Below are 15761 nucleotides of genomic sequence, written 5' to 3' on the forward strand. Positions count from 1 at the left end.
GGCAAAAACAGTCTCACGCACGACTAGTAGCATGCCTGGGCAAGCACATACATTTGAACTCTGCTCCAGCATTCCACTGAGCAGAAGTCAAACGCACACGCTTGTCAAGGTGCTACTAGTCTGTGCGTACGACTGTTTATGCAGAAGTGTTTTAAATGGTTTCGGTAAAAATGTAAGTGTTTAGGAAGGAGGACACTTAAAAACTCAGCAGTGTCAACCTTTGCTGATTTCACACACAGGCCTACAAGGCATTACACTTCTGATATTTTTGATACTTTGCAAGCGAATGAACCGCATGAGGTATTTATTCTTCAAACAGCCTATGTCCAGCTCCGGGCCTCGTTGTGGTGAGGCACCTGATATTCTGGTGATGTTTAGCTTAACTAACCTTATCTGGGTGTATTAATTGCAGCCACAGGCCGTTGGGTCAGACCACAGACCAAAAAGAAAAGAAAAAAGGAAAGATAGCATTAAAGATGGCAACAAGAGGGGAAGGACAGCGTAAAAGTGAGTCGGCTCTGTTGTGGCTTGAACTGATTGGATCAGAGTTGAGTTGACCTCTGACCTCCCAGCTGGGCCTGAAAACAGGGTTCTGACACACACTTCCCTTTTCTTCTCTCAGGCAACAGCCACTGCAGAGATCACATGACTCTCCGGGCCGGCCATGCCAGGCCCGCGTGACGCTGCCGCTGCAGATGTGGGGAGAAGGGGTAGAAAAAATTATAAAAGGAAGAAAAGAAGTTTTTAGTGAGAGATTGGAAGGGGAACAAGGGCTAGGGGGTGACATGGAGAACAAGCAAACGCGTCAGCAGACAGCGTGGAGGGGTGGGGGTCCACAAAGCTAGCTTTGTTTCAATTCTGGCTGCTGCATTAGCAGCTGCAATAAAAAAAAGCTCAGAGAAGAGGATGGGTGGACGATGGCATGGAGGGGTGAATGGCCCGGCATGACGTTTAAGAGATGTCTCTGTTTGTCACTTCACTACACTGTGTTTTAATGCTGCTTCATAGAATATGCATACACGCCATAACTCATAGAGAGAGATTAAAACCTACATGGCGGATTCAAGATAAAGGCACCACTGTGCGCAATGATGTAACACTCTTTTATGACTGATATGCATTACAATATGAGAGCACAGATGAAAGAATTTAGTGCTTTGGCAAGAAGTCATATCCCAGGATGCTTTGCTCTCTTAGCTCACCCTTTTGTGGCCGTCTCAGTTATGCAGCAATGCTCACCTATGGGGTCACTAGGCCTCTATAAACTTCAAGAAGTGCACCGGTGTGTGTATTTCTGTGTGTGTATACAGTGCACTTGCCTCTGGGGCAAACAACCTCCATTCTCCAAAAATCACATGACCACGTAAACTGCAGAAACAGGCACCATCTTTAGGTCCGGTGGCACCTTGAAGTGTTTTCCATTTGCCAAAGAGGAGCTGGCCTCAAATTGGAACCAGAAACAGGTTTAGTGTCTGATTCTTAACCTATCGCAGCTGTGTCACACATGCACACAAATATCCGGCGTCCACATACACACACGTGCAGCAGGCTCTGAACGGGGTTAAGAGTGAGCAACTGTATTACACCACAGCAAATGAGAAGCATCACATCTAGAGAGCAAATCTTCAACATTTGTCCACGTTTATCAATACTGCCATATGCCAACAACATCATGATCGGCTTAAAAGCTTGACGGAAACACACACACAAGGACAAGTATTGTCTTTTCTGCAGCTGCTGTGTTTTGCAATGAATATTACAGATGTTTCCTGTATAAACATGACGTAAAAGGTGACATTTTGGGAAACAACTCGCTCAAGAAACAAGGATGTTTCAATGCCATGAGACATAACCTTTTCCCAACAGATGCTACATATATAATCCATACTTTGTGAAGGAATCCAGGAGTGAAAACCACCTGACACCTGTGATAGTATCTCAGTGAGGTGTGTTTACCCAACACTAGCAGAGTGTGGAGCAGGGAGGGTCCGGGCTGGCCGGGGGCTTAGCTGTAAACTAGTCTTGTTTGGGAGCGTTCTAATGAGGAGAGAAGGGTCACGTTTCAGGCTGCAGGCGATGGCTTGAGTGCAACAGAATTGTCCTTCATCAGATGGATGAGTGAGTGTATGGGCGGCAGTAATTTAAGGGTTTGGTGTAAGGCCAGCTGCACTTCTCTAACAGCCGAAACTTTGGTCAAAAGAAGAGAACCAAAGGCATCGCAACTATGACAGGAAGTAAGCAACAGTTTCCATGCGCTCTTCTGAAGAATATCCATCGTAATGAAGATATTCTTTGAGTGTTAAAACAGAGAGGATCTCTTCAAAAGTGTTTAAAAGTGACAAAAATATGTTGCATAAGCTGCCACACATTATGTATTGATACATTCCAACCACAGAAACTGTAAATGTGTGCAGGAAAACTGAACCGCGTGAATGTTTTCCAGGGAAAGTAATGATGATGAGGCTTTATAAGATGGGACAAAGAGGCTGGGTTTGTTCCAAAGGCTGTGACAATATTATTAGTTGTCAGTTGTCACTGCTGGGATGCATTCAGGACAAACACTTGATTTTCCTAGATGCTACAGAAAAAGGGATTTTAAATAGAAAAATACACACATCAGTTATGTAAGACTAACAGAAATGTCACAAGTGCAGGTAAAAATTCTGCAAATGTTTCAAAATTAAATTCAAACATTTATCTAAATGCACTGTAAAATCTGTAAGGTTGACGTGACTGAATATAATCTTGGGGACTGATTGCCTTGAAAAAGGAAACTAAATCCAACTATAATCTCAATCAGTGTTTACTTTATATCTAAGTGTTAAGTTGACTTGTAATTTAATTGTTTTGCTTAATTTTGTGAAGTTGTTGCAACTTAAAAATGACAAGTGAAATGACTTTGTTCTTTCTAAGTGTTAACAACTTCAGTAAACCAAGTTAGTCTGACTTAACTTGACCATCATAAAGAGGATTTTGCCAACGATGACGTTTGGAGATCTGCAAGTTCTGTTTTGTTAACATGTTTAAGGAAATACAAATATGACTGACTAGTTTGCAACTAGCAGAAACAGAGGCACAGTGAAAGTTGTTTATTGAAGTTGTTAAAACTTAAAAAGATTGATTTAATTAAACTTGTCATTTCTAATTTGCACCACTTCACAAAATTAAGTAAATATAACTAAATTTTAAGTAAACTTAACAATTAGATATAAAGTTAACATAAGTTAACATTAATAGTTATATTTACTTATATTTTTCAAGGCAATCAGTTTCCTAGATTTTTTTTAAGCAAAATCAATTTAGCAGATTTTACAGTTAACAGAATACGATAAATCAGAATAAAAATATAGAATAATAGGATGAAAATATCCTTAATGACTTTGACCAAAATGTAAAATGGGGTTTGGACTAACTGCAAAACCCACAATGCAACAGTAGGCCATTACAGAGACAAATAAAGGTCACGCTCCTGAGTGGGTGGGGTCTGCCGTGACCCTCCTACTTCCCTTTCCCATAAATCCTTTCAAAGGCAAAGCCAAAACCAAACTGGAGGGATTTATGGATGTATTGTTGTTGCTTTTGGTCTTGAGAATAGTTTCTATTTTTCAACACTGTGATGAGGGCAGTGCTGGTTTGGAAAAGTCATAATAGAATTACTTAGCTTGAGCTCTGGTGAGTTTGTTTTGGTGAAGCATATTTCTTGTTGTTAGATGGAAATGTCTGATGTCACTCGACTCAAATGTTTTCATGCAGCTCAGAAATTTACAACAGCGATGACTGCAGATTACTTTTGTTGTGATGTTATTGTGCCATCACAACATTTGGGTTTATTGGGGTGTTTTTTGGGATGTCACAGTAATAACGCATAGAATGAATATAAATCATAAATGACATTTGAAAACTGCTGACATGGATCGATATGACAAACTCATTTAACCATTTATATACACTGGGAAAATATATATTCTCACACAAATTAGGAGAAAAATATAGATTCAAAGGAAGATTGTCTACTCCACGTTATTGTTTCTGACTACATTAATATTTTAATGATTTCATCTTAAATTTTCAAGTGAAAAAAGTTATTTGTGAACCGAAAACTCACATGCGGAACCTAAAAATACAGGAAACCGATTGTCTTAATTAAAGTAAGTAAATTTAACTATTAGTTAGTATTTCATTTCTAATTGTTAAGTTTACTTACTATTTTACAAATATTTTACAAACTTAATTTTGTGAAGTTGTTGTAACTTACAAAGAACAAGTTGATTCCAAGTTATTTTTTTAAGTAGGCCTAATAGCAACTTAAGACTTTAAGTATACCAAGGAAGTTGGACTTAATTGAACAGTTTGATGTATTTTGATGTATTATATTGATATTTGTGATTAAAATGCATGACATGGAGTCCTGTTGAAATCTTAAGTAAAGTCAAAGAGAAAGATTAAGTCTAAAGATTTTTTTATAAGACTTAAAGGTGGATTTGTTTTGATTGTATAATTTCGTTTGTCTCCAACCCCAGTCTCGTCGTAAGATGTTCAGAATGGCGTTTGGTTAAAAAGAAAATAATGATGCAAACAATCATTCTTTGTTGTTCTTACTGTATTTATCAATTGCAATCCGTTTCCTAAATACTCCACTGTAACAAAGGGGTTTTGGGGGTTACCAAAATTCATTTTTAGTTCTCCTAATTAATCTTCTGTAGTTCAAATTATTTGACATACTAAGATGAGTCAACAAAAAATGTTATATCAACACGTTTCTTTGAGTGTAATAAACTTGACACCTTATGTTGACACAACTTTACTAAGTCAAAGCAACAACATGACTTAACTGAGTCAAGTTGGGTCAACATTTTATTTTATTTATTTATTTATTTACAGTGGCGGATTGAACATAACTGAATTAAGTCAGACTAACTTGGTTTCGTTAAGTTGCTGTCACTTATAAAGAGCAAGTTAGTTTTACTTTTCATTTTTAAGTTAACTTTAAAAATGGAATAAATGCAGCAAAATTTTTAGTAAACCTTACAAACATATAAGTAAAGTAAACATAGCCTAAGAATAGTCACAACCTTTTTCAATACAAAGGGTTTTTTAAAGTAAGCGTAAGTCAGGAGCTTGTGTATGTAGAGAGAAAACAACAACCCAAGCAAACTAATCACAGCAGTTATTCTAATATAAGCTAGTTGGGTGAATTTCCCCCAAATTGAAATAAATTGAAATAAATCTGTTCCTCATTTTGCCGGAGACCCCTGGACCCGCCCGGAGGTGCCCACAACCCAAAGTGGGCTCCCCCTCTCCTTCACTCTGCACACCCCCACCTCGGCCCTGCTCCTCCTGGACGCCGCGGTGATGCAGGGGTTAACGTGGTGACGTGGTGCTCCTGAAGCGGTGACCCACGGGGGCAGCCGGTGGGGGCTGCAGGGGGAGAAGAGGAGAAAGCCGAGGCTGAGGTCCCGTTCGTGTAGGGGAGGGAAGAAGACTCCAACAACACGCCGCGTTTCTGCAATTATTTCCAGGCTGCAGCTCGTTCACTCCGCTTCTTCCGCATTCATCTCCAACCTGCGGCACATTTGTTTTACGCATCTTCAGTAAAACGCCCTCCCGAATGGAAACTGTGTGTGTGTGTGTGTGTGTGTGTGTGTGTGTGTGTGTGTGTGTGTGTGTGTGTGTGTGTGTGTGTGTGTTTAACTCCACGATTGTTTGCAATCATGTCTTTGTTTCAGAGCGACACACTGAAGCAGCCTTGAGCTCCGGGAGATAAATTCACTTTTACGCACAAACTTGTCTGGACCGTTTGGACTTGATCAAAGCTGCAGGGCAAACAAATGCCGTGGACTCTTTAACGCCTGTGCTAAACGTTTATAGTGCTCTTACAATTGAACCCGTGTGTGCACGACCAGTGTATGTTTGCGTGCGCCGGGCCGACCGGTCATCCTCCCAACAAAATGCCTCTGAAACTCGGGACAGCACCTTTATATAAGCGAGCATTGATGTAGTAAAAAAAGGTGGGTAAACTGTGACCTCCAGACGGTAATTAGGGATATCATTTGGCAAACAGCTATAAACAAATATCAGTTGGATTTTCAGGGAAGTGCTGATTGCTCCTTTTCATGCCAGACTCGGAACTATTCCGCAAATAAAACACCGAGCGTGGCTTGCCATCCACCACATCGCGGTTATAGGTTAAACACATGGTGCAAAGACAGAGTAATGATTACCCAAAATAGTTCACTTTGATAAAACTTGTAAGGTCAGAAAGATGTGGAAGGATTGATAGGCCTCCTGTCCTCGTCCTCCACCATGCACAGATTCAGCACTATCACAAACGAAAGTCAGGAAAAAAAGGTGTGTGCGTCTTGGTGTGTGAGTGAAGCCTTCTTGTAGGATATCTTTGTTTCTTTGGGTGGAGGTGGGTGTATTCCTGGTGTGGAACTCATTGATGATGTCCCTTTGCCCCCTCCCCTGATTAAAAAACTGAAAATGCAAGAAAGCTGCATTCTGCTCTACTGAACAAGACGAGACAGAGTGCATGGGAAAGAGAGGGAGAGAGAGAGGGGAAGAAAGAGAGAGTCTTTCCATCAATTTTCTGTTTAATGTCAGTGCTCCGGCTCCATTGTGGGAGAGAGAGGACGCGTCATGCAGACATAAATTTGCTATTACACAGCCTCACGGAGACTCACATCTACAGGATCCGGAGCTTGTAGTCGGGAAAACCCCTCGGCGGACAAATTCAGCAGAGAGCTAACGTGGAGAGGAAGCAGAGCGCTATTTAAGTCCATACATTTGAATGCGCGTTGGTTTGGATAACGCGCGTATGAGCAGGATTTTTTTTCTCTCTTCGGGTTGTCAAGTTTTTTGAAGGAGGAAAGACTATTTTTGTTCGTTTATTTTTGAATTTATAACCATAAATACAATTATGTGATCTATGGAGACGGTCGTTTTATAGGTAGGTGTTGGGTTTTGTACTATGTTTAATCATTTGCAGTGGGAGGACTTTTTAAAACCAGAATTATTTTCTGTTTTTTAAAGGAGTTTTCACACTCTTGTAGTTTCTAACGGCTTAATTTGGGGACAGCGCTAAACTGTAAGGTTTTTATGATGGCAGCCGTATTTTTAGTCGTAGTTCCAGGGTTTCATATGTGTCCAAGAGAAAAAAGGTGCTTATTTGCGTATTTAGGTGGTGCTGATCATGCGGACTGGGCTACTTTTTTAAATTTACAACTTCCACGAAAAAAAGTTTGCGCAATCATTTTTTACGCCTCAAACAATGTGTCATCACTTCACAAACTTTTAGTGTTTTGTCTTGTAATGTTAATTAGCAATATAGAAAACGCGAATGGATGGATGATTTCTTAAATTTTATTTTAAAATCACGACCTTTTCTTGAGTTTTAAGTAGAAGTTATAAGGAGGTTTATCAGTTGGGGCCTCTCGGGGTGCATGTGCCAATACAATGGCGCACGCAGGCACGCACGCACGTACGCATACACAAACAAGGTGATTCAGCCATGTAAAGCGTAGTTGATCAGCTCCACAGTTGGGTGTTATAGTTTGTCGGGCTAACTGTATTAAGTTACAGGGTAACACTGTATATGGATACTGAGTCTGTCTATCTCTGTCTCTGTCGCTCTCTCTCTCTCTCTCTCTCTCACACACACACACACACACACACACACACACACACACACCACCACCAATAGCTTCTGGCAACACCGTTGGCCATAAAGCCAGTCATGCGAGATGACATACGTCTTTTTAGGTCACATTTATGATTTTTGACTTAGTTTGACAAAGTGCCAATAAATACAAGAGGTCTCGATTTATTTTATTATATTTTTTTGCTGACAATTTGTTTAACTCATTACAATCAATTCAAATACAATGTCCATACTGTTTTTTTACTCACGGTTTTACTGTTAAGCTGCAATGTCCAGTGAAGGGACATTTCTACATTTAACACCTGCTTTCGTCTCATCTCTCAAACTAACAATTATTAAGTTTGTGTTTATCTGTATCTTTTTTATTTTATTTTATTTTTATATTTTAGGGATAACACTTATAAAGTAAATGTCCGAAAATCAGCTTAAAAACATATAAGTAAAAATATTGTTGAATATATAATTCGCAGTAATATTACAATGTTCACAAGCAATTAAATAGTAGCATTCTGGATCATGCAGTGGATAGGTTGCTGTGTGAAAGTTTATTTATAATTTCTTTGAAAGTTTGACACAGCAGGTCGTTCAGTCCCAAATGTTTCTGGCTCCTGTGATCATCCAGTAACACGCTGTTGCTTTCGACATGCAGCCTTAACCAAGAACTCAAAATTAAATCGTTGTTGGATGAGTTTTCTTTCCAGAGATGATCCAGATGTGATCTGATTAGGTGTAATCCTCTACCAACAACAAAATATGACCAACATGGTTAAACAGCAACAGTCTGCAGGAGGAGACGATGACTGATTACTGAAAATGTTTTTCTCACTGTTGAAAGTTTTTTCATTGGAGTCAATTGCTGGTGCGTCACCAAAGCACATTATGGCTCACTGTTGAAGTTTTGAGTCATGCAAAAACCATTGTTGCAAAGTGAGTCTTTTTCCTGGTTGAAATAATCAATTGATTGAAATTTTGAAGGCTGAATTGCAGAAGGTCAGCTGACCTGTTGACCCCATGGCCGGTAAACTTTGAACATTTTTCTTTTGCTTTTCCAAAAACAAAAACGTCCTTAATTTTATGTGTTTAATTTTAAGTGTGCATGTGTACACAGTGACAGAAAAGAAAGCGTTATAGAAATACTGGAAGAATAAAATGACATTAGGTCGGTCACGTGCCAGATGTACGATATATTTAATCCCATTATTTGCGTGTATAATATCAACATTTCACGACGTGCTCAGTTCACTTCCCCGGCTGTGAAGATTCAATTCTCCTCCCTGTCTGAATACAAACTACTGCATAAGCTTACAGCGCAAACACACGCAGGACGGCACGCTATGGCTGCTCATGTTCAAATGATAATTAAAGCCTCCACCTGCGTGTTTTTGATGGCCCATAAATAGATGCTGGTGCTTTCATCTCATCCACACAGGCCTGGTGGTGGTTACAGCCGGATATATGGCTGTGTGGCAGGCACTAATTTGGTGCCCAAGCCATTCCCTCCGTCACCATCAACACCGCCATCATCATGTTCTTCTAACTGCGCCATCATCCTCTTCATCTGATGGCACGCACCTTAAGTCACCCAAGATTTGAGGTCTCTTTTCAGAGGCACATTTTATTTTTCATGCCGGCCATTTCACATATGAACCGTTGCGAGGCTCCTCTCCAGCCTATCTGTCAAGATGATCAGAAATAGCAGCATCCGTCCTGTGCGCACACAGAGAAGAAAAGGTCATGTTGTTTTTGTGTCCAGTCAACTTCTGACTCCATCACGTCTTCTTCTACTACGGTGCCAGTGTTGTTTGCTGAGGTTGATATTTACAGCGTGTTGGCCAGCAAAAGGAGAAGAAAGGCTTCCTGAACGACATCAGCGCTGTTACACGCCCAGAGCGCACAGAACAGCCTTGTTTTTCATAAACCCAAAAGCTTGGCAGCGCTACATTACGCATGCTTCTATACTCTAATATGACTCTATTGTCTCATGAGGTTGCACCACCTTTAGACAGCCGGGGCGTCTCCCTTGGTGAACGGCCCTGTTTGGAAATTCGCATCATTAAAGGGCTATCAGGAATATCTGGAGAGAATAGGATGGCTGCCCCGTATGGAGGGCCTCCCGTGGAGACAGCTCTCCATTTGGACCTCATTTAAAACCAGCCTCTCCAATGTATTTCCCCTTGACTGTGAATTATGCGTTTTTTATGCGTTCCTATTTAGACGTTCAAAAGTTTATTCAATCAATGTTACGGATGCAGTGGAGAATATGGCACCCACTTTAAAGGCACCTCAACTACTTTTCGATGTGTGGAAAATAGCTTCACGGAGACATAACTCCCCGCGCGATGAAGTTGCAGTTTCTCAAAAAGAACACGAGACTGCATGCCAGGTTGCACAAAAAAATGTCAAAATTATAACACAAAAGCATCAAAATTTGACTATAGGTAATGTTTGCATGCTTACATAATAAATCAATTTACACGTAAAAGTAAAGGCGTAAAGACGCCACATGTCCAGAACAGGGAAAAACTGGGACCGGGATGTGTGACTCCTTGCCATTGAGGAAGAGTCGTGCACACACCGGTCTGGTGCGAGGGAAGAAAGGGGGAGAGAGAGAAAAAGGGAAGAAGGAAGCGAAGAAGGGAAGGTGGAAAGTGTCAGTCAGGAACGCTTCATTGCTCGAGGACAATCCGCGCGCAGGACCGGTCTGTTTCAAGAGCAATCAGTCAATCCGCATTAATTATCCGCGCGCCCCCCACCCCCCCGTATAGGGTAGCTCGCGCTGGCACAAGGACCAGTGGAGGCTCTCTCTCTCTCTCTCTCTCTCTCTCTCTCTCTCTCTCTCTCTGTGTGTGTGTGTGTTATGCTTTCTCTCTTTCGCTCTCTCTCCGTGCACACACGAACACTCATCAACACACACACCCAACCCCCACCTTTTAAGTGAAAAAGAACCAATAAAAATCAAGCTATAAAAGGCTTTTCCTTGTCACTAAATAAATTAAATGCAGATTTCTGTTTTAAGTGCCGGACCCCTTTTGTGAGCTGCGGAACAGGATTCTTTATTGTCCCTGTGTCATTAGTGCCGAGGACAACACTGTTGGAGGAGAGAACATAGAAACTAAGTCATTACAAAATAAAATATAGGCCCTAATAATGTATAGACTATATCGACATTTATTCTGGAATTTTATTTTTTGCTAAGTTGTCCTAATAGACTGGAGAAAACTGACTAATTTTACTAACTTGCTGCAATGAGCGATTCAAAAATCCTGAGAGAAGGCTACAAATTAATTTGTTGCACTAATTTGACAATATTACAGTGAACTGTGAATTTGTACTATCACTGCAAACTTGTTGGATAAAGTAATAGCCCTATTGGGATCCACACTGACTGAATCCAATGTGTGACACAGAATATTCAAGAATAAAATATATTTTTTCTTATTATTGAGGCTGCAAAAACAATTTAAAGCCTACATTTTTGATGGACCTGGAGCACCAGCTCGAGTTTTGCAACTCCACAAAAGTTTGTTTTTTCTCATCTCAGTGGACGCTAATGCATAAATGACAATTCATGCTTGTCTCGCTGATTGCAGAGCATATTTGGGTGACTAAAATATCGACTTGGAACCACTGTGGAAGAACATAGCTAGATCAGACTTTTGTATACTGTGTCATTTGGATCTACGTTGTGTGTGTGTGTGTGTGTGTGTGTGTGTGTGTGTGTGTGTGTGTGTGTGTGTGTGAGTGTCTGTGTGCGCGTGTGTGTGGACACGTGGTGGCTGAAGCCCATTGCAGAGCGCAGGGCTTTGGAATGCAGGCTGCTATGTAAATAGGAAAAGAGGGTAACGATTATCTAATTACGGACGTGATAAATCTGCTCGCTTTGGCGTTATTTGATTTGAATTATATATGTATCAATTAAGCCCACTATATAGATGAAAGCCTCGTTTTCTTCCATGCATACAATTTATAAGCTATCTATCGGCTGCATACTGGCTTGGGTCTCCTTTGTCCAGTGTGTTTTGTTGGAGGGGCTGGACCAACGCAAGAGAGTATGTGATGTTAAGGGACATCATCAGTTTGAACAATATTCATGTAGTTTATGAGGTGCGTGTTCACTGTTGTCAACTCTGGACAAGTTCAGTTGAAAGGATAATGATTTGCTTTCATGCAGCCGTACATGGATGAATTCTTGCTGCGTTCAGTTCATTGTAAGACTATGATAAAAACCCTTGTTGCTGCAAACACACACACACACACACTATGTGTGTATATATATATATATATATATATATATATATATATATATATATATATATATATATATATATATATATATATATATATATATATATATATAGCCTAGTTGTGTCACTTTCACATTGGTTAAATCAAGTTTTGTTTTATTCCTATTATAATTTGTTTTATGTGATATTAATGTGACACACTAAGCGAACGTTTTCTCAACTGGGAAAGACATTTACACTCATCTATATTTCACAATAAATATTTTCTTTAGCCTATTTTTGTAAATTTATAGCCTAGGCCTATTTTTTCACTACCAGTTCATCAATGACTTCTTTTTCTGTTCTCTTTTTCAGAAACAATTAATGACGTAATTTATTATTATAACTGACCTACGGTTTAAGCTGCTGCGTTAAAGCGGAAATGTCCACTTAATTATTGAACAGTTGGTAATAAAAAAAGTTTAAGTCAACATTTTATGCTCAGTTGCACAATAAGAGCCAAGCCTTGATAATCCAATGTAGTCATTGTTTTAACATATAGATGAGAAAATCTTGTAATTCATTTTCTTAACAGACCCATCGCTCTCTTTCCACCTTCTCCTTTGTCGACAAAAACTTTTCTCTCTCCGTGTTTGTGGAAAAAAGGAGCTCCCTCGAAGCAGCGCTATAGCTGTTTTCCGGTTCTTGTTGCCGTTCTCCCCTCCATTTTCTAAACACAAAGTTGTTATTGCACCATTCCGCGAATCTAGCCTCTACATTTAATACAACGTGTAATTTCCCCCCTTTTACCGTATTCCCTTTGATTTAGTCACTCTTGACTCTCCTTTTGCTCTGGGGCCAACGGGGTTCGCCGTGGGGGGCGCCTTGAAACCGCCCCTCCTTATCTCCTTTCATCGTTCAGCGCGGGGCCGCCTTGAAACCGCAGGGGCAGTAATTGCTTTTTTCAGGCAGCCCAGTGCGGACTGGCCAGCAGCCAATCAGAGCCTTGTTTACACTCGGTGATTGACAGAGTTCTGGCACCGTGCCAGCCAATCAGGAGCCTCACAGGGCTGAAGCCCTGAGTTTTAACCCTTTGTCTCCACGTATAAACAAACCTGGACGAGAATATTAGCCTATAGCAGCTCATATATTTCGACATGGAAACACACAAGCCCATATCCTTCCACTTTTAATTGGCTAAATTAGTGAACCGTGCGCAAGGCTAACCCCGGGGACAGTAATGCTTTCAAATTATGCAGTGATTCAATTTGCCCGTGTGTACGCGCGTGTGTGACAGAGACAGGTAAACAGACATACAGCTATAAAATAGATGAAAATAAAGCAACATTATTAACCCTTTCCCAACAAAAGCCTTTTTGCGTTCAAGTGCATTTTCTACCTTTTTTAAAAGGACAGAATCCTTTTTTTTATATATCTTACAGGGTGAAGTCAGGTAATGTGTGACATCAGGTAATGTGTGGCATCAGGTAAAATGGGACAAATACGATTTTAAATCTTGTGCTCTTTATATATTAGCAGCCAGAAACCAAATATGTTACTGCATTGTTATTGCAAATGTCATTTACATGAAACACTTACAAGAAACAACAACTTTTATTGATCTGAGATAGTAGGGGCAGAGCAAAAAGCCAAAAAAAAAAAAAAAAAATCCACTTGTCACAGAACTTGCAATTAAGCCATGTGGCATGTTGATTATCTCATCTTGGTCTAAAAGTCCTGCAGCTAACATCAGATATGATTGTAGGACATTGCATTATATTATTTGTTTGACTTCTATCAAAATGTTTTCACATCTCTATTTACTTTTTATGGGAAAGGGTTTTGAGTGATTACTATGCATTCAGGTAAAATGGGACAAAATACTCAATATGGCACCAGGGACACAGGCATTAAAAGAACAGTGAAAGCAGGAAGTTGGCAACTCTTTTTTCAGGAACAGCCACAGGTTACATTAAAACACAAACATGACTGTTCCATATTACCATACCTGCTGTCCCATTGTACCTGTACATGTTAGCAGACTGAGGCTGGGGTTCTTGATGTGTTTAAAGGTCCAAAGTTTCAAAATTATTTTATTTATCATCATAAATTTCTTCAAAGAAATATAGCAGAGAACCATAACAAGTTAGAAAAGCATTACTTGCCATTTTATGTAGATTTCTTGGTTATCTACCAAAAAGTGTCGCAAATTACCTGAATTCATTCTATCAATGGATTAACTGAGCTGATCAAAGTTGTTCAGAGTGGAGGCTTTACAGACGAAGCATACAATTTAAATCCTTTAGATTCACTCCCATTGGACACATTTTCTATATCAAACTTACACTTACCTTTGCACATAAGGTCCTAAACTTATATTACCTTAATGTGGCTGTGTGCAAAATGACATGAAATGACAAAATGAAAACATACACTGTAAAATCTGACAAGTTAATTTTACTTTTAAAAAAATCCAGGAAACCAATTGCCTTGAAAAATATAAGTAAATATAGCCTAAGTATTAGTATTATTTTTTTTAACATTATATCTTACTGTTATGTTTACTTCAAATTTAGTTATATGTACTTTTTTGCAAGGTTGTTGCAACTTTAAAATAACACATTTAATTAAATCAGTCTTTTTAAGTTTTGGCAACTTCATTAAACCAAGTTCACTCTACTATAAATCTGTATTATGCTGTTTGCAAACCAGTGAATCATGTTTGTATTTTCCTAAATATGTTAACAAAGCAGAACTCACAGATCTCCAAACTTCATCAATGACAAAATTATCTTTGTTGTGATCAGGTTAAGCCAGACTATCTCGGTTTAGGGAAGTTGCTAAAACTGACAAAGAACTAGTAAATTTCACTTGTCATTTTTAAATTGCAACAACTTCACAAAATTAAGCAAAAACGGTTAATTCATAAGTAAACTCAATACTTAGATATGAGTAATCATGAATAAATATTTACTTTTTTTTTCAAGGCAATCGTTTCCCAAGATTATTTTAAGTAAAATCGTCTTGTCAAATTTTGCAGTGTACATGTTCAATAAATCAGACACAGATTCCGCAAATAAGGATTTATTTAGCAAAACACATGCAGTGGGGCGAGTGGGGGAAAAAAAAAGTGGATTTCCCTAAAGGAGCATCAATAAAACTATCACATCATCGCTGTCACACAGCAAAATAACGATAGAGCACATGCAGCATTTGAACTGAACTGCAGTGGGATCACACAGAATAGGCTAGATGCTGTTTGCTCTCCACCAGTGATCAGAAAGTGCAGGCAGCGCTGCACGGCTCCAGCTCCTCTCCTCTCCGCGCGCCGAGCTGTGCCGCCTGTCTCCTCGCATTTGCTTGTGCACGCAGTGCGCCGAGGGCTGCAAATCAAACGCCCGCCGTTTCGCTCCGCGGCTCCGGCGGCCTCCTCATTGGCTCGGAGCGGCAGCCAATAGCAACGTGTGTTTACCGTCGAAGGGGGGGGAGGAGGTGGGGGTGTGTGTAGGAAAGGGTAGGGTGGGGCGGGGGCGCGGGTGGAGGGGCGCCTCACGGGCACGCTTTCACATTGTCGTTCTCAAACCAATAGGCCTGCGCGTTCACCCCTCCCCGCACACACACACCCCTCTATCCTCCTTCTCCTCCTCCTCCTCCTCCTCCTCCCGGCGTGTCTGAGTCTCCGGCTGCATGAACGAGCCTCGATTCACTACAAGCCTGAACTTCTACGATGCGTCTCTCCCATACCTCAACTGACTGCACAGCACAGTCTGCAGCAGCATAGGATGTAATCAATCCCACATGTTTCATCTCTGCGACTCGGGGATTTTCTCTTTGAATATTTTTGTACTTTTTCTTTCATTTTAAGCGACTCACCGCGC

This window comes from Plectropomus leopardus, chromosome 19 (assembly GCF_026936395.1).
Source record: "Plectropomus leopardus strain MGB_pleo_1.0 chromosome 19, ASM2693639v1, whole genome shotgun sequence".
Taxonomy (NCBI): Eukaryota; Metazoa; Chordata; class Actinopteri; order Perciformes; family Serranidae; genus Plectropomus; species Plectropomus leopardus.